Raw genomic sequence first — 23,632 nt, 5'->3', positions numbered from 1 at the left:
GGTTTCTCAGAGTCTCTGGCTGCCACTGAATTGCTAAGTGATGTTTGGGCTTTCTGCAAACTGATCCTAAATGAATCTATAAGCAACTGTGTGTTTATATATATATACAATATATTGTATAGCATGCCATACATATAATCATTTTAAAATATGTTCTTTGCCTTGAGAAAGTGTTTACTCAAAACAGGAAAGGAGAGATTTTCTGGAGTAAGTTGTTTAGAATCATTGGAAAATACGTGATACAAGCTTGATACTTTGTCAAGTAGCCATGTGTTTTGGACATTTTTATGGGTTAGTGATGAATTTAATTCACCATTGTACTTTTAAGCATTCATATATTTTGAATGTTAAAAGTTTGGGAAAGAGTGTAAAACACAATTTTTAAATTGCCCAAAATTATCTTCAAGGAGTCTACACCACTTAATGGTTTAATAAAGAGTTTGAGTTATTTGCACATGCGCACACACATACACACAATTTAAGTACAGAAATTAAAAAAAAATCAAAACTGGAGGAAAGCTTTGTGCTTTCTCCATTTATTCAAAGTTCTTTTAGGTACTTTGTTAAAAATTTGAAGTTTCATCCTAAATGCGCAGTAGGTTTGTTACATTTATTTTGAATTATTTAAAAATTTTTGTCTTGTCTGTGAACTTTTTTCCTTCATATTTCTTTTAAGTTTTTATTTAAATTCTAGTTAGTTAACATATAGTGTAACATTGGTTTACATGTAACACCCAGTTCTTATCACAAGGGTCCTCCTTTTCCCCCTCCCCCAAAGGTTTTATTTATATTCAAGTTAGTTACCATATAATGTAGTAGTGGTTTCAGGAGTAGAATTTAGTGATTCATCACTTACATATAACACCCAGTGCTCATCACAACAAGTGCCCTCCTTAATGTCCCTCAGCCCATCCCCCAACCCACCTCCCCTCCGGCAACCCTCAGTTTGTTCTCCATAGTTAAGAGTTTCTTATGGTTTGCCTCCCTCTGCCCCCCAACTTCCCCTACATTTATCTGTTTTGTTTCTTAATTTCCACATAAGAATGAAATCATGTAGTATCTGTCTTTCTCTGATCGACTTACTTCTGTCATGTCCCCGATTTCGAATCCAAGAGACCACCAAGGAGCCGATACCAATGCAAACGCATGAGGGTTTGTTTGCAAGCTCCAGCTTGGACCCAAGTATACCCGACACAGCGGAGCAGGGACTTGGACCCCTAGGTTAAAAGGGGTAGCAGTTTTATAGGGGCCAGTGGCCAATGAGATTATAACACACACAGAAAGTTGCATAGTCATGTCAGTCCACACGCAGGTGGCCAGTTGAATTACTGTTACCCTATAGTAACTGTTTGAACTAGCCTATCACTCTGGTCAGAATTGGTGCACAAGTTTGGCGGGCAAAAGGAGGGTTTTAAGAATTGGTGTGCAAGTTTGGCGGGCAAAAGGCGGGGTTTACATTCTTTGGCAGTTAGGGGTTCCGCATTCCTATATGAGCCGGTTTCCAGTAAGGGTGTGCTCAGCGGCTTGACTAGGGTGGGGGAGTGTCTTAAGCAATAAGTAGGTCATGTGAGGGTTATACATGAGATGGTGGGTGTAGCTCAAAATGGAGTTAGTCTTGCTCTGCTCTTCCAGGGGTAGGGGATTTTTGTTAAATTCCTTGGGTCCCACACTTCACTTCGCATAACTGTAGCTCCATCTACATCATTGCAAATGGCAAGATTTCATTCTTTTTGATGGCTCATATTCCATTGTATGTATATGTGTATGTGTGTACGTGTGTGCGTGTGTATACACATGCGCATGCACACACACACACTACATCTTTATTTAGTCATCAGTCAATGGACATTTGGGCTCTTTCCATAATTTGGCTATTGTTGATAATGCTGTTGTAAACATCAGTGTGATGTGCCCCTTCAAATCAGCAGTTTTGTATCCTTTGGGTAAATACCTAGTAGTGCAATTGTTGGATTGGAGGGTAGTTCTATTTTTAACTTTTTGATGATCTTCCGTATTTTTTTTTCACAGTGGCTGTACCAGTTTGCATTCCCACCAGCAGTGTAAGAGGATTTCCCTTTCTCTGCACCCTCGCCAACATTTGTTGTTTCCTGTAACAATTTTAGCCATTCTGATAGGTGTGAGGGAGTGTCCCATCATGGTTTTGATTTGTATTTCCCTGATGATGAGTGACGTTGAACATCTTTTCATGAGTCTGTCAGTCATATACATGTCTTCTTTTTTTCCTTTACACTTCTATGATTTGCTTAGAGAACAGTCTAAGTTTCTCAATATGTAATTTTTAACGAATCACATTACTAAACTATTTCATTAGTTTTACTACAGATGGCTCCTTTTTTTAATGTGAAAATCATATGGCAAGTATTACTGGTCTTCATCTGTAGAATACATTTTATTTATTTTCTTGATTTCTTTTAACTGTTTTTTAACATAACTTTCAGAACAATTACAATATGATTTTTATTAGCAACCATCCTCATGTTGATCTTTTCACTATTAGTATTAGGGCTAGTAAACATCCCATTATTTTAAAGTCATTGATTTAAAAAAAAATTAGGATTGAAGATGATTTATCCAGCACATTTAAAGCATTTATAAATGTGTTAGTCTGCTCAGGCTACCATAAGTAGTCTTCATGGTTCTGGGAGGCAAGAATTCATGATGCAGAAGCCACCAAATTTGAATTCTGGTGGGAGCTATCTTTCCAGCTTGTAGATGGATGCCTTCTATCTCTGTACTCATATGGCCCTTTTTCTACTTAGTTTTTAAAAACACAAGAACTATTAAAGGAATTAATATTTCATTTATCCTGTAGTATGAAACTGTTTCTCATATTTTTATTAATTTTAATGATTTTTTGGCATAAAGAGTTCTTAAATTCATTTCTATTCCTTTAAATATAAAAGGCTGCAAGTGGAATTACAAAGACATAATTATTACTGAATTCAATAACCATTTACTCTTTTTTGGTTTAAAATAGAGATCCCTCGATAGATAGATGATAGATAGATGATAAATAGATAGATAGTATATATACAAAAACCACCATACAAGTATACTTATTTAAATTAATGATAAACCATATGAGTGTACTTATTTAAGTTAACTGAAATGACTGCTTTATATAAAACAAGTGTTCATGTGTTTTATAGTCCCATGTTTCCTCATTTTTCTAATTTGTGAGACATATCTATTTAGTTATATCTATCCTTTGAAAATGAAATTTTTGTATCATAAATTAGTTTTAAGAGACATCATTAATTCAGGTATATGAAATGTGAAAAAATGAGTAGAATTAAGGAAAATGCATTTTGAAATACATTTGAAATAGATATGCATGTAGGAATCTAAATGCAGGAGTATCATGAAAAAAAAAAATGAGCAGAACAGGTTAGAGTGGAGTAGGATTGATGCTGAAATGAGTATTATTTGGTACTTTAAGGTAGGTAGTGTTTTAAGCCTAATTAAAAACTTGGCATATAGGAATTGAAAGAGTGGAACTCATTTCTAATGAGCAAAATGCAAATTAGCTCTTCAATAGGATATCATTTTATCATTTACCACTCATGATACAACTTTTTCAATCAGGGTTCAGGAGAGTGTTAAGATAGAATCCCTTAAGGCCTTGAACATTTGTAATGAATTAACTTCTCTCCAGTTCATTTAAAACGGCACTAGTTATATTCCATCCTTGGGAGAATTGAGAAGATTGTCACTCACTGCATTTTGTGTTCTGTGATTCAGATAAGAAACCCCAACTGAGAAAGGCTGTGAGAAGAATAATTTTAATAAATTGCTAATATACATTGAGGAAGATGTTATATGAGGTAAATTGGTAAAATGTTTTTATGAGAATTTGGCAATATTCAGTATAAATGAAGATGCACACATTCTTTGGGGTAGCAATTTACTCCCTAGGCATACACTTTTGGTAACATTTTCATGTATGTAGATGAAGTTAGGGACAACAGTGTTTGTACTGGAAGAGGGGAGGGAAAGGGAGAATAAATGAACTACAGTTGCATATTTTTACTTATTAAATTGTTATTTTTTAAATTTAAATCCAAGTTAACATATTGTGTAATAATGTTTTCAGGAATAGAAGTTAGTGATTCATCACTTAACATATAACAGCCAGTGCTCATCCCAACCAGTGTCCTCCTTGATCTCCTCACCCATTTAGCCCATCCCCCCCCAACACCCTGCCAACAAACCTCAGTTTGTTCTCTGTACTTAAGAGTCTCTTATGGTTTGCCTCCCTCTCTGTTTTTATCTTATTTTTGCTTCCCTTCCCCTATGTTCATCTGTTTTGTTTCTTAAATTCCACATATGAGTGAAATAATGTTTTTCTCTTATTGACTTATTTTGCTTAGTGTAATACACTCTAGTTCCATCCATGTTGTTGCAAATGGCAAGATTTGATTCTTTTTGATCACCAAGTAATATTCCAGTGTGTGTGTGTGTGTGTGTGTGTGTGTGTGTACACGCACGTGTGTGTATGCATGCCACATTGTCTTTATCCATTCATCAGTTGATGGACATTTGGTCTCTTCCCATACTTTGGCTGTTGTCAATAGTGTTACAAACATTGGGGTGCATGTGCCCCTTGGAATCAGCACTCTTGTATCCTTTGGATAAATATCTAGTAGTGTTCTTTTATTTACGTTTCCCCTTTCAGAAAGTGTGAATAGGATTATGGCTTATATATCTTTTTTTTCTCATGCTTAATAATTGAACAATACTACCCATTCTTTCATTTCAAAAAAATAAGGAAACACCCTAAATATTTTGCACAACAAAGATGGAAAATGCTACAGTAAATTCTATATTTACTCTGATATATTTACTGTTTTATATATTACATCATTTGATACTTAACACATTTGATCCTGTATCTGCTTGTCTCCTTAATTCATGCTCTCTCCACTTCTGAATTCACCAGTTTTTTTGAAAAAAAAAATAAGAGGAATTAGATTTATTTCAATGTAACTTTCATATTTATTCCAATGAATTATGACTTGGTTTACTATTATTATTAAAAATATATTGAAATTTAATTTTTCCTTTTCCATGATACAATTATACATATTTTCACAAATTTATGAATTACATCTTACCTTCTGTTTACGTAGAACAGACTTAGGATAATAGATAAAATTACATTCTAAAACATTGAGTACAGTTAACAAAAACAATGTTTATAATATTTATTAACTTTCTCTGATTTTAGTACCATTTTATTAATTTATTAAATAAGAGCCGTAGTTTTCTCAGGACCTACTATATGAGAACTTTATTTTTAATATTCCTCAACATACACTTTCCCTGCTGCTTGCTTAAGATGACTCCAACATAGCATATATCAATATTAAATCTGTTGTATATTTTAAGGGCAACCTCTTTCTTTAGAATTCCAAGGAAATTATTCTAGTTGAATGAAGTCTGCTCTTCATTATGTGCAATTAAAAACCAATTTTAACTTACATATGGAACATTGATATTTTCTTTGATTTCTCCATTGTTACTGGGACCTCTCACTCAACCCATCCTACTAAAAATCATCCTCGTGCAAGTATCTTTATCACTAATTCATATTTCACTGGTTTCTAATCATGATGCAAATTCTCTGGGTTAGAAAAATGCTCTGTCTGGTGTTGCGGTCTTGGAAGTTCTCTACCATTAACCTGTGCATCTTTCCTCAAGTTGCATTTACTTTTTTAGCTGAACGATCTTGTATCAGTTTTCATTGCAACTGTAACTGTAAGAAAATCAGCTTTTATTCATTTTTTTCCTGTCCACTGGCAGGTCTCCTCATGAGGTTTTATTGAATTTCAAGAAAGTATTTTCCACTTTCATTTTTTTCCTTTTCTGTCCGGGATGGCCTTTTCCTTTTGTCTTTCATGTGCTGTAACTTTTTTAAAAGTTCATTTGTTCCAATGTTGATGCCATCTGAAGTAAGGAAGGTACATGCTGCAAAATGTAAATTAAATCATGCACAGTATCAAAGGTAAGCCCTCTTTCTGTTCTAGTTCTTTTACTTTAGTCATGATCACGGTTTCAAAAATAATATGTATAAAAGCGTTCATGCACTCTATATTACAGGTATCTCTTTGGAGGAAGCAGTGATGACGAATGGAACTGTGTCCATGTTGCACCAGTGCCCTTCGGCATTTATTTTAACATGAAGTATTAAATTGTTCAGACCCAGCTTCAACTATGAGCTTTGCAAAAAGAGAAATGCACAGCCCTTGGGTTTTAAGCCTTCAAAGGAGGTTCTACCATAGAATCCTTGGTAGGTAGAATCTAGGTAGAATGCCTCTAGAGAGAGGCATTGTTATCCATATTTTACAGAAGAGGCTTGTCTGCACTACCCTCCAGTAAGAGTTAGAGGTAGAAATCATACCAAATTTAACTCTAAATCCTGCACAACTAAATACAATGCCATGTTACTTTCCATGTGACTGTCAATAAGGTCTCCCCTCTAGATGCCTTCACTCCTCATTAACCCCAAATTAAGCTAATAAAGCTTGAAAGACAGGTCAGGCATAGTGGTGTCACTGCTATCTGATCTCACCCTCAAGTCACCTGGCACAATGCACTAAGGCCCTTGTATTTTACTACACTTGTAATAACAACGATCTTTACTGCCTTGATGTGAGTTTAGCATGTATGAGTTTCTTTTACCATGAGGCACTGGAATTTCAGTTGCAGGTTGCAATTTGTTTATGCATTACACATATTCATGCCAGGTAACTACTTTTTCCTCAGTCTCTAAGAAAATAATGATTAAAAGTTGACCATGGAATTTAAATGTCAGTGGCTGCTAGATACTGATGAATCCACTACTCATATAGTTTTCTTTATGGCCACCAGAAATTTTACTTTAGGACTTTTCTAGACGAGAGAGATCATGATGGATGAATGTCCCATAAGCTTCTACATGTTCAGTACCATCTTTTAGTTATCTCGTCCTTTGCAATAGGAAACAAATTTTGCCAGTTTTGAGAGTGCCTCCAGCTACCATCACTGTATCATAATGTTGCATTTATACAATTTTTAATATAATTTCTCTTGGAAAGCTTTCTAAGTACTCAAAATCCATCTCTTGTGAAAAAAAAACATCAAAACTAGTAGAGTTTAATCTATCGTAAAAATTGTCATAATAGCAGAATCACCTTCTAGGAGATTAAATTAGTGACAACTGCTTCAGACACATTTTATAATTCTCTTTTGCTATGAGTATCTGCCTTCAGTCCTTCCTTGTAAAACTTCAGTTAACACCAGAACCATGTAAAAAGACCCTATTTTCTATAGTACTTTTATAAGGCCTCTTTACACTTTCTAGTTACATGGAACCCCTTTTGTGATGGTTAATTTAATGTGTCAACTTGACTAGGCTCAGGGATACTCACATAGCTGATAAAACATTATTTATGGATGTTTCTGTTAGGGTGTTTCTAGAAGAGACTGGTATTTAAATTCACAAAGATTGCCTCACCAATATGATAGTCATCATTCAGTCCATGAAGGCCCTGAATAGAACATAAGAAGGGCAAATTTTCTTTCTGCTTGAACTGGAACATCTATCTATGCCTGCCTTCAAACATTAGCATTTCTGGTGCTCAGGCCACCAGACTGGGACTGGGACTTACACCATGGGCTCCCCTGGTTCTCAGGCTTTGGGTCTGGATTGGAACTACACCTCTGGTTTTCCTGGGCCTCCTGGTCACAGAAAGCAGATTGTGGGACTGCTCTACCTCCATAATTGCCTGAGACAATTCCTCATAAGAAATCCTTTCTAAATCTCTATATATATCCAATTAGCTCTGTTTCTTTAGAGAACCCTAATATACCTATCATCTATTAAATAAAGCAGTATTCTTGCAAATCAGGAATAGAAGACTCTTATCCACCTGCCTCCTGTCCAGTTGAGCACAGCCCTTCTGTGAAGAGACTCTATAGAAATGTTTAAGGATGTGGGGTTTGTTTCAAGAATATCTGGGTTCAGAGTCTGGCTCTATTACTAGTCATAAAACCTTGGTTAAGTTATGCAACTACTCTCAGTTTCTTCATCTATAAGGTAGGAGTATGTGATAATAGTACCTACATTTTAGGATTGGTGTGAGACTTAAGTGTTTTAATTTGTATAGAACTCTTAGAACAGTGTTAAACCTATAAAAAGCTCTTATTTATTGGTTATTATTTTATGATTGCACACTTGGTTTCATAGGAATGTATTAATGGAAATTTGCATTCTATTTTCAAGTATTCACTACAAAAAATATTTTAAACAGTTTATATAAACTATCTTTCAATTCCAGAAACATTGTATACACCTTTCTATTTCTCATTCAGTACTTGTATCAAAGTTTTCCAGAAAAACAGAATAGGATGTGTATATTTATGAGTAACATATATGTGTTATATATATTTATATATGTGTGTGTGTGTGTGTGTGTATATATATATATATATATATATAGTAATCTTTAAATACATGTATATACTCTCTAAATATATCTGTTATATATAATCTCTAAAACATAATTATTATATAATAGATTGAAACCTATTTATGGATTCTCTTCTTCTATGGAGTCTTCTAATAGAACACTATCATACTTATCCTCATACTTTAGGTAAGACCAGCATCTTTAAAGAATTGTCTTACTACTAGACCTCATTTCTTGTTCCATTTTATATCCTCAATGTATGTCAGTCGATATGTTTCACACTCTGCAAATTGCTCTTGCTGGAGGCATCAGAAAGTTCTTTGTTACCTTATCATTCATCTTAATTTATACTTTAAGTATTTTGAGGGTGTTTGTTTGTTTGTTTTACATTTTGATACTTTAGTCTTCTTTCTTAGAAATGAGTCATGAGGGGTGCCTGGGTGGCTCAGTTGCTTGCATGTCCGACTTCTGCTCAGGTCATGATCTCATGGTTCGTGAGTTCGAGCCCCACGTCGGACTCAGTGCTGCTGGCTCAGAGCCTGGAGCCTGCTTTAGATTCTGTGTCTCCCTCTCTCTCTGCCCCTCGCACTCTGACTCTCTCTCTCTCTCTCAAAAATAAACATTAAAAAAAATGAGTCATGCAAAAATTCCTACAAGTTAGAAATGCCTTATGCAAAATAACTCAGTGTGAAATTTATAGTAGATAGAACAGTAAGTAGTCTTTAAAAACTCATGCCCATCCAGAAACTCAGAATGTGACCTTACTTGAAAATAGTGTCTTTGCAGATGTGATTAAGGTAAAGTTCAACATGACATCATAATAGATTAGAATGGGCCCTAAATCCAATGAGAGTGTTCTGATATGAGATGGAATAGGACATACAGAGACACAGGGAAATAAATGGTATAAAGATGTCAGCAGAGACCACATGTATCTACCACTGAAGTGATGTTTCTACATGGAAAGCCAGCAAATGCTGGGAAGCCAATAGAGCCAGGTGAAAAGCATAGAGTTGATTCTCCCTCAGAGCCTCCATAAGGAACCAACCCTGTGACATCTTGATTTCAGACTTCTGGTTGTCAGAATTGGTATAGAATACATTTTTGTCATTGCAAGCCACCAAATTTATGGTAATTTATTTTGGAAGCCCTAGAAACTAATACAGAATTCATTACATAAACATTTACAAAGTAATTGTTACCTGCCAGGGATTGATGTGTACACCAGGCATGTGACATTCTGTAAAACACAGCCCTAGCCATCAATTCGCAAGTTTAATTAGAGTAAACTTGGGGAATGACAGTAATATAGATAGATACAATTTGCTAACTAAGCAACTGAGTTTAAGCAATGGAGTAGAAAAAAAAAACCTTTTTTTTTTTTCCTTTTTACACTTCACTACATTTTGCTACGTTACGTTTACATTTGTTGGCCTTTTGATGACACTTCAGAGCTTGAAAATATGATCAGCTTCGTCTACATATCATTAACACCCTTCTCTTTTTATTGAAGAATGAAGGTAATATCTGGTGGGAATATATCTGTAGCTTTAAATGACATAAATTGATATTCTCTCTTTCATCAGAGAAGATAATGATATTCAAAGTTATAACTAAAATAAAGCAAATAAAGTAATCTGAGTTGGAAGGCAAATATATTTTTCCCCTTATTTCAGTATCAGCCAAGAAGAGGAAATATTATATAAACAGACAAGTTACTGGAACTCAAAGGTTTAATAATGCTTCACAGCCTTGTGAGCTCAAGTGACATGAAAAATCAAACAAGATATTAAGGTCTGGGGATGCTGGAATCAGATCTGAAATTCCTCAACCACACACACACACACACACACACACACACACACACACACATAAATATAAATAATATGTATGGTTCAACGTTTTCAAGAATTAAAAGAAAAACTTGTGTGAAGAATCAGTGCACAATTTCTTTGCTTTCATACTTTCAGGCTAAAATCCAAATTTATTTAACACAATCTATTTGGATGTTCGATATTTGGAATTCAAGTTTAGATTTATTTTTATCCCGTTGTGCTCTGAGCAAGAAATCAATAAATCAGTATATTTCTCAACAGTGTCCTCTCACTATTTCTTTTTTTCTCCATTATCTATAAAACATACAATAAACTTTGAATATAAGCAGACTAGAGTAGTTCCTTATTATTGGAATACAAAAAGTGGGATTGAGAAGAAATGTGCTTAACTGATAAAGTTAAGGGTTTAGATTTTAGAGTTACTGCTAAAGCAATAAGACAAATTTTGAAGTATATTGCTTTCTCTAAAGAGAGATAGTGGACATTTTAAAAAGAGGTTTGCATTTACAAGAATTTCTTACAGTTTGCATGTTCAGTGGCAAGAGAGACTGGACTCAGAGTGAATAGGACATGGAAGCAAAAAACATAGGAGAGAGGTACTATGCACAGTGGGGACGGATCAGATAGAACCCTTTCAAAAGGAAAGACACATGGAAAAACCTAACTGGGTGCAAAATCAGCAACAAATAATAAAATGGGAAAAGCCTCCTTTGTTATTCTTTTCTTACTTAGAATTGGGCCCTTATGGAAGAGCATTTGTTTTGATAAAAGTGACCTCAGGAGAGTCATAGGAGTAACATCAGTGAGTTTTGCTAAATGTTTAGGCAATGAGAAAAGGAAATTCAGTCATCACTGAATTATTTAGGGGCTGATTATCGAGGTGATAGACTCTTTCAGAATTTTTTTTCCTGTTTTCCATCTGTTGCTCACAATTGGTCATTTCACTGCTCATTAGCCTCCTTACCAGAGGGATGGAAATTATTTTGAAACTCCTGCATCTTTAAATGCTGTATCTCGTTTGCATCTCAATCAAGATTTTGGTGTTTTTGTTTTTAACTCTGTGGATTTCAGTAATCCATTTCCTAGCATCCAGGAGTATTTTAGAGCAGGAATAACTCTTGAAAAATCATTTACTCCAATGCTACCAGAAATGTTAAATGATTTGTCCCAAGTCACATAGTTGGAAGGAAGGAAAAAGAATTGGCTCAAACTGCAGATGTCCTTAAAATTAATGTGCCATTTCTTCAGCTGAGGTCACTACCTGTCTTTACTACCTTATGATGAAATTGAAAATTAGCTTTAAAAAAATAAGCGCATTGGGAATTCTGTAGGTTTATCTACTTACTGCTCAGGTCCATATCACCTTCTCACACAAGCTGTTCCTATCTTTATTTTATAATACCAGCTTAGGCTGCCTCCCATCAGACTTCATGCCTTAAGGTTCTTTTCCTTTTAAGCCTGGCTGTAGCATGGGAAGCAAACTTCTAAGCCTCTTTGGTCCCATCAAAACAAGCATACATGTTCACTTTTTATGTTAGTTTGTAATGCTTTTTAGATCATTACTGCAAGAAAATAAGAATCGAGAAAAAGAGCAGCTTGTTTAGAGATAAATCATTTCTTGAATGGTAGGTAACTGGAGATTTCCAAACTGGAAATTTCATTGAACTTGTACTCTCTTGTTTTGTCTGAATTTGGGACTCTCATATGCTCCCCTGCTTTCTAACCACAATCCTCTTAATTACTCCAGGAATCAGTTGGGGAAAATAATAGGTGTCCTTCGCTTCTAGCATGACTGTCACACTTGAAGGCATATACTTATTTGGGCTAAAGATTTAAATTTTAAAAAGTGGCAGAAAAGGACAAGAAGATAATAGTAGCAGTGTGATAAGTATTTTTTTTCTTTAAAGGACATTGCTACATGGTGTGTGCCTGTGTGTACATGTGTGTGTGTGTATTAGTGTGTGTTTTTATTACCCAGTTTCTGTTTTGCATTTGAAATTAAATCAACCACTCGGGGAAATAGAGTGACCTATGTAGCATTTTATAGACTTTTTTTAATGGCATGTAACTGATTTTCAATAATTCACCTACCTTATTACAATAACTTTAAAGTATTTTACAAGTAATAGCAACCTGCTGCATTCTCATTAATAATAGACACAAAACTAGGATGAAAATATGTATGTCAGAAGTCATTCAACATCAGTTTAAGCAAACATTTATTTCAATGCTACTATGCTCCATTAATTATTATATTGCAATAATTTGATATTTTATCATACTTTTCCATTAACCCTTTCCACATCCCTTTTCACAAAACTAGACGCCTTTATTTATTACTTCAGCATTCCACAAACATGTTCAGATTGAGAAGACTGGCCTGTATTTTGAAAACCCTTGCCTCTGCATTCATTCGCCTATTTCTATAAAACTATATTATCTTAAAATTTTGTTTCTGCATTTGTATTAACATCTCCTTCCTTAGAATCATTGTTCCATGCTTCTAGGTAGGTTCAAAGGAGAGAAGGGAACCAAGATTAGTCAAAGGCCAACCAAGTGCCAGACATTTGCCATCTAATTTAATCCTAACTGAAAAAATAAGTACGATAACCTTCGTTTTTACAGACAAGAAAGCAAAGCCTCAGAAAAGGCTTATCCAGTATCATGGCACAAGCAATTGTAAAAGCTGTTACTTTACCTATGATAAACTGACCTCAGATTAGGTCTTTCCCACACTGAAGCTCTTCGCTACACTTTACTATCTATATCTATATCTACATCTATATCTATATCTATATCTATATATCTATATAGATATCAACAACATTGCATTTTTAGCTATCTGAGGGGAGGAACAATAATATAAAACTTTACCTCCAAGTAATAGAATATTTTGCCATATGTGGAAAAAAAAGTGTTTACTGAATCAAATAAATAGCTACTCAATATTACAAATAAAAGAAGTGAATTATACAAAAAGATACACTTAAAATCCTATTATAATTAGGCAATAATAATTTTGAATCATTAAGAGAGGTGAATGTGATTAAGCATATAATAGGCACCTCCAAATGAGGATGGGGAAGAGGTTCATTAAAAAGCTAATTCTCAACTTAAGTGTTTAAATAGTTTACTGAGAAATGCTGTACTGCCTGGCAGTATTTCTTGGGGAACAAAGGCTGACTTTGGTTTAAAAGTACTTCTGTAATGGCTAGTAGACTCACTTTAGTTAATCAACCTGGAAAGTTTTGCAATCAGAGCTGGAGCAAGATACATGGAAAACACTAGGGTAGTTTCTAATAAGGGTAAATAGGATCCCTTCAAATCAAACACTGTGTTAGCCACATAAGAAGGAGCTGGATCTTTTAACACTTGCACATGTTATTGTTGCAGGTGACTTATTTTGTTTGAATCATTGATTTGTAGCACCTAAGGTAGATTGGTTCAATTGGGTTCAAATTGATTGATTATGCTTGGCAGTTTTCTAATATGTGAAGGTTAGTGGATTGCATCCCATAAGGAGAAGAATCTTACATTGCTTGGTAAAGAGTGTATATGTAGGCTGGGTGTTTAACCCATAATAGAAATTAATGGATCATGAGTTTCATCTGGTATTACCCTATCATTCTCTGCTCCGAGGCTACAGACTAAAGCTATAATCCACATTAGCCCTCAGTAGATGTACGCCACAGGCCTCAAAGGGATTGAGTCAATAAACACTGCTGCATTAGTAAAATCTCATACTCATTACTCAAAAACCATCCCTAAACATATGCATAATTAAGGATTTATTGGTGCTGTGATCACTTCACAAGCAAGACAACACCTTCCTACAAGGATTTCATAGAAAATACACAAATGGCCAGTTTCTATGTTCTCAATTAGGTGTCTGCCAACTTTCTGTAAAGGATTAAATAATAAATATTTTAGATTCTCTAGGCCATAAGGTGTCTGTGGCAACTATGCAACTTTGTCATTCTAGCATGAAAGTAGCTAAAGACAATACATAAACAAATGGCATGAAAGTGTTCCAATAAAAATTTACTTACAGAATTTATTTATAGAAATAGAGGGAAAGATATGACCTACAGGCCAGATATGAGCTTAGTAAATTGAAAAAATTATTTGAGTGAGAGCTTGCGCATGCGTGCACAAGTGGGGGGGAGGGCAGAGAGAAGGAGAGACAGAATCCCAAGTAGGCTCCACACCATTAGTGCAGATTACAATTGCGGGGCTCAGACTTACAGACCATGAGATCATGACCTGAGCCGACATCAAGAGTTGGGCACTTACCCGACTGTACCACCCAGGCACCCCTGAGCTTAAAAGCCTAGGCTTTAATTTACTGACTCCAACTCTAGATATCATATGGGAATTATTTCATTTAATTATTACAACATATATGAATTTTATTATTATTTCTCCTTTAAAAATGAGTATATTGAGAAACATAATGCTTAAGCCTATTGTCATTTATTCAAAAGTTGAGCTATGATTTGAAACCATATTTTTTGACCTGTTTACCATCACACTTATTCTTATATGTATTCTTTTGGTCAAGTGTTTGTATTAGTTAAGACCAATTTCAGCTCTGAATGACAAAAAAAATACAAAATAGTAACAGCTTAAGATAAAAGTTGATCTTTAATTTAAAGTCAGACCAGTGGTCCAGGATTGATATGAAACAAGTAATATCCAGAAATCCCATTTTTTTTCATCTTGTTATCCTGTGATTTTCAACAAGAACCTTATAACTTATGATTTGACATACCTGCTCTAGCTCCAGCTAACATACCCAAACTTAAAACAGCATATAAAAGTAAAGAGTGATACAGAAGAGCAGTGCCATTTGCTTGAATGAAACTGCCCATCTGTTACATAGAACACTTCTATTTTTTTCTCAAGACATTCAGGAAAGCTTGGAAATAGCCTACTATAGGCAACTACATGCTCAGATAAAATCACAGTTTCTATTTACTCTAGAAGAAAGAGGAATTGAAATGGGGAAATTGGTAGATTCTCACAAGAGTTATACTTTCTCTGCTTAATGCAAGGCAAGTAGAAGTGTGAGGTAGTAGCTAAAATTGACTGATCTACAAATACTGTGTGTGGGCTTTACATGGGCTCTGTCACCTAGTCATCATAGTCCATTGAGAAAGAGCCGTAGGTAGATTAAATAACTCCCCCAAGTCCACACAGATAGTAAATAGCAGGTCAGGAAACACATCAAACTACATATAATCTCTTAAGTCCATACATTTTCACTAGAGGAGTAATTTTGAACAAGTTAGGGGTTTTAAAACCAACTTGAGAATGTGACAAAGCCGAAGTCCATGGAAAAACATTTATATTACTAAAATTTGTCTTAAAAATCTGCTTACATATGAAGAACTTGGACCCCTTGTGCACTATTGGGAATGAAAAATGGTGCAGCCACTGTGGAAAACAGTATGGTGGTTCCTCAAAAAATTAGAAATTAAAAACAAAATTAACATATGGTCTAATAGTTTCATGTCTGGGTGTAAACCGTAAAGAATTGAAAGCAGGGTCTGGAAGAGATATTTGTACACCTGTGTTCATAGCAGCATTATTATAAAATTTTTTTAACGTTTATTTTTGAGACAGAGAGAGACAGAGCATGAACAGGGGAGGGTCAGAGAGAGGGAGACACAGAATCTGAAACAGGCTCCAGGCTCTGAGCTGTCAGCCCAGAGCCCGACGTGGGGCTTGAACTCACTGACCGCGAGATCATGACCTGAGTCGAAGTCAGCCGCTTAACCGACTGAGCCACCAAGGTGCCCCGATAGCAGCATTATTATAATAGCCCAAAATGGAAGCAACCTGAGTGTCCGTCACCATTGAGGGGTGAATTGGATGAAGAAACTGTAGTGTGTAAATGTAACATAACATAATTGTATCACTATATTATTATATGTAATGCAAACATATACATATATAATATACACACATATACATCAATGTATATATGGATCCGTCAATGGATCAGTGAGTGTTGGCACCATTGTATGTTGTACAGTGAAGTGTATCTCTCACAGTGCAAGATAAAAAGAACTTAGCACAATGAGAGGAATGGTGTGGAAACAGAAAAACCTCTTAAAAATGCCTAATATTTGTAAGATGCTTTCTGAAACAGTTATAGATATGGGAATTAGCTTTATTTGCACTGATATTCTGGTATCAGACTTTTACTTCAGTCATCTTTCCTATTGGAAGTTCTATAATTAACAGGACAAGGAATTCCAAAGTTTTATATATAAGTTTATTGGAATCTAGTGTATTAATTATGTAGTCTATTTCATATCAGTAACACACTGGAAATAATAGCAGTCTTCCTCCCAGGAAAGTGACACTTTTGCAAATATGTAGTTTATAAATAAAAACCGTTTTCATTCACATCCTGACATTACATATCTTGCTGATGTCCCAGAGTCATCACTGAATCATATGATATTTGATTTTATTACAGTTCCCGTGTTGGAAGATTATATGGAATAGAATAGCTTTAAATAAATGAACGTTTGGGGCACTTTAAATATCACCTCTTTGTATCTCTAAAATTCATAGCTGAATGTCTAATTCTTTATATTGCAACCAGCAAACATGTGACACCTAGAGACTTACTCTAATGGGCCAGGATGTGGACTTGAGTTCAAGAGCAGAACTCCCATATTTTTCAGATAAATTAAAATAATGCTGAACTGAGTCTAGTTGATGGATTTGCTTCATAAGGCACTATTACCAAAAATTTAGAATGAAGACCTAGACAAAAGAATGAGGTAAGAAACCTCATTTCCAGAACAACAATAACATGATGGGAGAATGGGAAGACAGAAGAAAGAGATGCTCCAAATCAGATTACATCACAGGAGCACAGCACTTGGGCATTGAACTGATTCAATTTAACTGTGAAGATAAAACAGCTATCCATTTTGGAAGGGAAATGAGATGGTTGGATCTGTTTAAGTATGGCTCATTTCATACTTAGTTTGAATTCTAGAAATGGAAGAACTAGTGAATGAGGAGTTTAGCTGAGGGTTAAGTTTGCTGTGAAAGAAAAACACAGGAAAATGAGGCAGGATTGACAAATATCTGACTGCTGACTCCTGCTTGCATTCTCTTGAATTATGCAATCATACAAGCTCTGCTTTATGAATGTCTTAATTTTTCCACTGGGTAAAAACATATTAAGTCATCAGGAATAGTAAATGATATGGTGGTATCTATTTAGCAGGAAATAGAGATGCACCGTCTTAGTGCAGAAAATTATACAATCCTGTTATTTAATTACATTTATTAACATGACATTTGTATATGGTAAGGAAAGCATACCCAGAGTTGGCACAGTGTGTCCTAGAAGATTCCCAGATATTAGATGCCAATAGGGAGGCCAGAGGAAAGAGCGTGTGACAGCAAGAGCAGGCCAAGATTTGGCTGCAAAAAAAGAGCCAGAAAAAGATGGTAGTCCAAATGGCTGAGAGGGGGGGTATGTGTGCCCCAAAGTAGGTCAGTGGGCAGAAAATATGGTGGGATGCCAGAATCAAAGGAAAAGATACCTGCCCAGACCAATGAATACCTAAGACCCTTAAGACAGGACTCTGCCAGTCTTGCCATGGAACGCACGGATTCTTTCAAAAAGGAAAATGGGAAACACACACACACACACACACACACACACACACACACACACACACACCACGGAGCTGCTTTCAGTGTCTTCAGCCCCCATAAAAAAGCAAGGAGCAGGAAGGCCCATTATACATAGCCATTTCAGTAACAGACACTGTCCTAATCCCAAACCCTGAAGAAAGTAGAGCTGCCATAATGGGCTCCAAAAGCTCAGGGGCACATGCACCACTGGGGCCTGATCCTGGAAATACTCCTTCACCTTTTATAGTGGGTAAAATTCAAATAGTTCATATTTTGCAAAATTTGAAAATGAATTTTGGGGGGTGATTAGATCCTGCATTCATAGTGAAGGAAAAGCTGCCAGTGGTCCCTGTGATCTCTTTGTCCTTGCTGGAGGCTACAGAGATCTGAACTGTTTCCCATCTCTCAGCACAGCCTAAATAAAATTCTGTAGGGTTCCTGTAGATTCCCCTTCCTCTACATCCATATGTGGAGAACAAAATACATCCCAGTTCATTGTGTGTAGTCATAGAATAGGGAGGCTACTGTGGCTACTTCTCACCCACCTGGATTAACAGAAGCATGTGAAATATAAAATAGTACAATGAACAAGTGAAAAATTTGAAGGTCATCTGTAAGATGTGATACAGACAGTATCAGAACAACAGATTCCATGGCTAGTGTGTTCCTTCCTTTAGTATTTTTTTAGTTCCCATTTCATGTTTAAAGCAACATTACACAAGGCAGAAGCCTTCAGATCATATTCTCATTTCACAGCAGGGCTAGGACCTCTTGTAAATGTGAAGCACAAGAGTTGCGGCTATTAGAAAGTTAAGACCCACTTATGAAAATAGCTTTCTGCCACTATTCTTCTCAGCATAAACTTGGAAACCTCCTTGTGTTCTCTAAGGCAGGGGCACATGTGAAGCAAGCTGCTAAAGGAGGTCGTACTGCTAAGAGAAGATAATACGAAAGATTTGATTCCCTGTAGCAGACAAAATAAGTCTACTGGAGAATCTAGCCAGGCATATATATGCCTGAGAAATGTGATCATCTTTTCCCTTCATCATCATTGATTACACTAATATCCTCTCCTAAAAGAGAACACTATGACTTAAGGACAGATTTAGGCTGTATTCAATACTTATTTATATGATCTCTCTATTCCTGACATTCAGACACTCAGTCAAGTATTTTGATTAGTTCGGACAAGGCAGGGGGCAAAGCATTTGAAAATAATGGTAACTGAAACATGCTCTTTTTCTACCCTGGATTCAAAGTCTGTTAAATATATGTAACTGAGATAACTCCTGTGTACAAAGATAAATCACACTATTATCATTACAGAAAGCAAATGTATAGATTACATATTAAGAATGTTCTATCAGGGGAATCTGGGTGGCTCAGTCAATTAAGCATCCAACTTTGGCTCTGGTCATGATCTCATGGTTTGGGTTCGTGGGTTCAAGCCCAGCGTCGGTCTCTGTACTGACAGCTTAGAGCCTGGAGCCTGCTTCAGATTCCGTGTCTCCCTCTCTCTCTGCCCCTCCCCCACTTGTGCGTGCATGTGTGCTCTCTCTCTTTCTCTCTTTCTCAAAAATAAACATTAAAAACAAAAAAAAATCTATCAGATGTGTTAATTAACTAGATGGGAGGCATCCTTTCACAATGTACACGTATATCACATCACCATCATGTACGTTTTAAATATCTGTGTTGTATACAGTTTGTTAATCATGCCTTAATAAAACAAAATTTTTAAAGAGCATGTTCAGGGCCCCTGGATGGTTTAGTCGGTTAAGTGTCTGACTCTTGATTTCAGCTCAGGTCATGACCTCAGAGTTCATGAGTTTGAGCCCCACAGAAGATTCTGTGCTGATCCTCAGGAGTCTGCTTGGGATGCTCTGTCTCCTCTCTCTGCCCCTCCTCTGCTCATGTACATTCTCCCTCTCTCAAAAATAAATTTTTTAAAAAAAGAGAACGTTTTACCAGGAAAAAAAAGACACATTTGTTTTTTGCTGAATGCCTACAACTACTGTATGTAATAATTATTATTAATAATCCTATTGAAAACATGAAATAACTGAGCTAAGTGTGTTTAACTTTGTATTCTAATAAATCTTTGCAGTAATATTTATTATATACCATTACTGAGCTGACCCTAAAATACAAGACATAGCTATAGAATTAGGCAGTTGCTGGAAAATGTAGGAATTCCTGAGATTTCTGTTTATTGTCTAATGGGGAATAGTAGACCATTAAAAAGTTCTAACCATAGAAGATGCAGATTTCTATTAACATTTCAAAAGGAGCCCATAGAATCTTTTGAGAAGCTTTGAAGATAATGGATTATAAATTGGTAAGAATGGATTCATGGAGACAGGTTAGAGGGCAATTTTCAGGAAAATTGAATGTGATTTGAAAATTGAATTCATGGGCTTGGTAGTAAGAAAGAGGTATTAAAATGACACCAGGTCTCTAAGTGAGCAAAGGAATGGATATCTTTAATGGATTACAAAAGCCTGGCAAAGAAGGCTCAGTGTGTGTGTGTGTGTGTGTGTGTGTGTGTGTGTGTTGCTTTGTATTTATTTTTCAAGAGGAGTGGATCCCCTTTTTGAGGCATATGACCTGTGTGTAATAGGGATTAATGAGGGTTTACCATGTTTATAATTTTATTTCCAAAATCTATGTATTAGGAAGGATTCTAAGGTTCCAAATAGTGGTCTTCTCAAACTAGAAGTCTACTATCTTCTTTCCAGCAAAGTTTTGTTCACTATGGGCATTTAAGAAATGTTTTTTTGTTTTTTCTTGACTAGCCAGGGTAGTAATGTGACTCTTGTTGGGATATATCAATGGCTTTGATATTAGAGCTATGCTCTTGAATTTTTCTTTTTCTTCAGTGGTAGCATCATTTTCTGATCCACTGAACAAAATAATTTGAGAAAGGAAATTCAAGTTATGTTGAGTAAGGTTATTTTCATGGACTTACCTCTTTAACTAAGCCTTTACCATCTGTTGTCTTTACATGTTTAAGATGTACATAATTAACTGAGCAATCATGTCATGAAAGAAAGGGTATGTGTGATTTCAGCACACCCTGATATTCTTTTATATAGCACATCTGTTAGGAAAAGATTTTCTTCTAAACACATGACTCAGGTACAAATCATAGGAAATAATTTTCTTCTTTGATCAGCTTTTTCTAAAATGAACAGAAAACAGAAACAAATTTATGAATTCTGTTTCCATTGAAAATACTTGGTAAGTTATGGGCAAGTTATATTCAGTGCTTATATTATCCCCAGCACAAACCATACAAAAGAATATATTGTATCTCCATTTTTATTTGTCTGTCATAACTCAGTAAACTCTACTAAACTTATTCTTTAACTTAACATGCTTTTTCTATCACTAGCACTTGTAATATGCTGTTTATTCTTCTTGAAACATCCTCATAGATTTGGAAATTGTTTCTCTGTATAGCACATCTCTCCAATCATGTTATGCTCACCTTATATTTACCAGAGCATAACATATACACCCTTTCATTGCAGTTACTTACTCATCTATTCCCAGCCATAGAACATAAATTCTGTTAAACTGCAGATGTTACCTTTCTGGTGTAACTAAGTATCCTAAGAATGTAACTAATAGTGTAAGCTCAAAAATATTTGGTAAACTAATTTAGTTAATAAATGGTATCATTTTTACTACCAATTTTAAGCAAAGGTATAAGTGACTAAAAATGCAAAGAATCCACTGACCTATAATATCTGAAGATGAGTCCAAGAAGGTATATATTTGTAGAGAAGCTATGTCTGTGAATAAAATAAGAGGTATCATTTCAAATGTAAATTTCAGTTTCACAATGGAAATAGAAATATATGAGAGATATTTCTAGTTAAGAACTTTCTTAAAAAATGTATAACATGTGTGTGTGTATCAAAAAAAATAAAATCTGCAGTTACATGATAGAAAAATTTACAGAAAATTGTACTTTGTCAGTTTTGAAAGTATCAGCATCGTGGGAGAGGAACACTGAACTTAATAATAGAAAAATAATAAATCGGAGTGTAGAGCCATTGCTTCTTTATAAATTTTAGAGGAAAATAAGGCCTAGATATTTAAAAACAAAATCATTAAGTTTGCCCTAAAATTCAGTCCGTTGTAAGCATAAATTTAGCACTTCCATGAAAAAGAAAACAAAAAGGATGCAAGAAAAATAGACCACCAAATCCTATTCTTTCATATCCCTTTAGACACAGTCATTTCCAATTAACTTCTGTTTACACTATATGTATTCCTTTCTTCTACTTCTTTGGTAACCACCCAAGGGCCTACATATCCCCAAATCATGTTATTGTGGATTAATTTCCCATGAATCTAAAAGGTCCTCAAATGAATTACTTTGTTCTCCTATCTCTCACCATAATTCTCAGAACTCAGAATCACCACTGAGTTCAAACAGTGAAATATCTTGACTTCTTTTCCCAGTGCTCTAGTGAAATGACTATTGCAAATATATATGTCTTGGTTCAAATGTGTTTTACATTCAGTCTACTGAAATTTGCCATAGTATTCAGCCCTGTTATAGATTGTTTGACTAATTTATTTCTGTTTAATTTATTTTGGCATCTTATGTTATCTCCAGTGAAAATTACAGTGATGATCCTATTTTCACTAGTAGGGTGGACTAAATAATTAAAACCAAAATACAAATAGAACTATAAACAAAGAATATTCTGAATAGGTATCTTTAAAAATATCTGGCACAAAGCTAAGTCATCGTCAAAACCTAAAAGTGTGGTGAAAGTATAATCTTTGGGAAATAAGAGAACTCCAAAGCTTGATTACAATCTCAGACTTTCTATCAAATTCTGGAGACCTGAAGGTTCTGTTTTAAAGTTTTAAGAGATATGAAAAATAGAATTTGAACACTAGAACTCACCAAAAATGATAATCTGAGGATATACCTCTACATAAGACACCTAAAACTGTTTACTTTTAAGAGTGAATGGAGGAAAAATTCAATATACTAAAGAGAATAGGAAGAAAATCCCTGCTGAATTTTGATCATCTCTTCAGTGGAAATAAAGTCACAAGTGATAATTGATAACCACATGTCAAATCTTGCATGGTTTTTCAGTCATTTACCAAAATTCAAACTATGTGTGTAAACTGAAAAAAACCTGAAAATTTAATTTAGTGTGATTTTTGCTTGAATGCACTAAGAGGCAGAAGTAAATAAATACAAAAATGTTACAAGGGACACAAAGAATATGAGTTTTTACTCCACATTCATAGCAAAAATAAGAAAATAAACACCATGAACAATATCCAGCAGGCAAAAAGAAATTTTAGGTGCTTAGTATTTTTTTAATTAAGAGCTTTTTAAACATTTTTTTAATTTTTTTAACGTTTATTTATTATTGAGAGACAGAGCATGAGCATGGGAGAGGCAGAGAGGGAGACACAGAATCCGAAGCAGGCTCCAGGCTCTGAGCTGTCAGCACAGAGCCCGACGTGGGGCTTGAACTCACAAATGGCAAGATCATGACCTGAGCCGAAGTCAGACACTTAACCAACTGAGCCACCCAGGGGTCCTTTAAACATTTCTTAATAACAGTATATATTTGGGAATGTGAGATTGTATATAGTCTAACCCATACAGGGCATACT

The sequence above is a fragment of the Panthera leo genome, chromosome D4 (assembly GCF_018350215.1).
Source record: "Panthera leo isolate Ple1 chromosome D4, P.leo_Ple1_pat1.1, whole genome shotgun sequence".
Taxonomy (NCBI): Eukaryota; Metazoa; Chordata; class Mammalia; order Carnivora; family Felidae; genus Panthera; species Panthera leo.
This window is presented reverse-complemented; position numbering follows the sequence as displayed.